A 2,666-nucleotide genomic window follows, 5' to 3' on the forward strand; every position below is an offset into this window, starting at 1 on the left:
TAGCCATAATTAATTAATCAGCCCACAACCACTCAAATTCAGCCCATTTGAAACGGTTCAAATCCAGCCCACTAACATATTCTTAATTATCCAATTTAATACTACCAGAAGGCAAACGGCAGCAATATCATCCACTAGCAAATTTCTTCCACAGTTCCACCCAACCTACATCAGAAAACATATTTGATAAAAATGAAGGGTGAAAAATTTTCCGGAACGCTTTCAAGCTTTGATGATGTACATATGTTGGCTCATCGCTTGAAAACTGTGGATAACGGTTATGTGAGTGAAGATGGTGAAATCGATGAGAGCATAAATGAGAAGGATGAGGTAAAACCACAGAGCAATCATTCAGTTGTCAAACCCATGGAAAATGACTCCGATTTTGTTGAAGATGCAATTGTAGTTACTGATCAGAATGTTTTAGTATGCTTTCAGTCTGATTATTCTTTTCCTGGACTGTTTTTCCTTGAGCTGAGGATCTAAGGAAATAGCCTCTCTACCTCTAAGCTAGGGAAAAGGTATGTGTATACTCTATTCTCTCCGAACCCCACTTTGTAGGACTTCATTGAATCTTTTGTTGTTGTAGTGAAGCTCTTATGTAGTAGATAGTTCAATTTCAGTACATCTTGATTATAGTGTAAAATACATATTTTTCAAAATCTATCTTTATATAGAGATTGGGCTAGCTTTTGAACCTTAAATCTTTTTCAAGAATATGTATCGTTTAAGTGGAAGGCTGTAGGCGCGACAAGCCATTTGAAAATCATATACTTGCTTTCTTGCAACTTATCGCTACTGTGGAGTATGTTGCAGGTCATATCAGCGTTTACGTTTGGAGCTGCAATCTTTTTCAAAAATCCTTTAGATGCTGCTACTGTATTCACAGCAACAACAGTTTTCAGAATTTTACAGGATCCTATCAGAACCTTCCCTCAGTCCCTTATGACAATTTCACAAGCCATGGTATCTCTAGGTAGGTTAGATGGATATATGACAAGCCGTGAATTGGATTCTGATGTTGTCGAAAGACAACAAGGTTGTAATGGCAATATTGCAGTGGAGGTTAAAGATGGGATTTTTTCATGGGAAGATGATGGTGATCAAATTGTTCTGAAAGACATAAATCTTCAAGTTCGAAAGGGGGAACTTGCTGCAATTGTTGGAATGGTTGGATCAGGAAAGTCTTCTTTGTTGGCATCAATGCTTGGTGAACTTCACAAAGTATCGGGAGAGGTAAAATCACCTTTTTTTTATACTTACCATGTTAATGTTGGTGATTTTGCTTTTGTAATTTTCTAAAGCATTTCCAATTTTGTTTTATCAATCTCTTTTGCACTGGTAACTTCATAATGATTCTGCAGCAAGCAAACAAATTGAGTTTGGGCGCGTTAACACTGGCTAGATAGTTTCCTTATATGTTGTCATCCATTGAAGTATATCCGATTGTTGAATTGTTACAACCAGTCTGTTGTAGCTTCTAACACTTGTCTTACAATACAGGTAAGAGTCTGTGGAAGCACTGCTTATGTTGCCCAAACCTCATGGATACAAAACTCTACTATCCAAAAGAACATCTTGTTTGGTTCACCAATGAACAATAAAAGATACAAAGATGTATTAAGGGTTTGTTCGTTGGCGAAGGACTTGGAAATTCTGGAACATGGAGACCAAGTTGAGATAGGAGAACGAGGAATCAACCTCAGCGGAGGTCAGAAGCAGAGGATACAACTCGCAAGAGCAGTGTATCAGGATCGTGATATCTATCTTTTAGATGATATATTTAGCGCTGTTGATGCTCAAACTGGATCAGAAATATTTAAGGTCACTCCAATTGAATATATTGCTTCTTTTTAAAAAACAATCCGCAATAAGTTGCTACATGTAGTCTGCTCATGCTACAGCTTTTGAGGGTTAAGTCATGTATCTAAGAAAAAGGAAATAGGAAAATGATTGTATCAGCAAACTGTTGTTTTGCTTGCATAGTAAAGTCTTTGAATGAGGAAAAATATGTGATGTAACTGATATGATTCTGTGCAGGAATGTGTAAGGGGAGCTTTGAAGGATAAGACTGTTGTTCTTGTCACTTACCAAGTTGACTTCCTTCACAATGCAGATCTTATATTGGTAAGCACCACATTGACGTTTATATAGTATGAATATGATGAACAAATTATCACTACAATAGAAAGATTTCTATTATACATATGCATCTTTTACAAAAGATGATGATTGTCATTTCTATTTTTTTTAATGAAGAAGTTGCATTCGAATTTTGAAATATCAAACCTCATTATTTTCTATATCAACAGGTGATGAGAGATGGTCAGATTGTGCAGTCTGGGAAATATGATGAGCTTTGAAAATCGGGTATAGATTTTGGTGATCTTGTTTCTGCACATGAGAACTCAATGGAGCTCGTGGAAAGTAGCACTGAAGTTTCTGGTGAATGCCTCCCGCAATCATCACCAAAATCACCTCATACACTAACCCCAAAGTCTCCCCAGAAATCTCAAGTGGTAGCCAATGGTGGAAGCAGTTCTTTAGACCAACAACCAAAGGGTAGTTCCAAGCTTATCAAAGACGAAGAAAGAGAAACTGGTCATGTCAATTTTGATGTCTACAAGCAGTACTTCACTGAGGCTTTTGGATGGTGGGGAGTAGTA

General features: G+C 37.1%; 1 pseudogene; it reads left to right on the forward strand.

The window, feature by feature from the left end:
• Positions 1-792: 792 nt before the first annotated feature.
• Positions 793-2,666, forward strand: part of LOC107006241 — a 12,137-nt pseudogene continuing 10,263 nt past the window's right edge.

This window comes from Solanum pennellii, chromosome 12, assembly GCF_001406875.1.
Source record: "Solanum pennellii chromosome 12, SPENNV200".
NCBI classification, from domain to species: Eukaryota; Viridiplantae; Streptophyta; class Magnoliopsida; order Solanales; family Solanaceae; genus Solanum; species Solanum pennellii.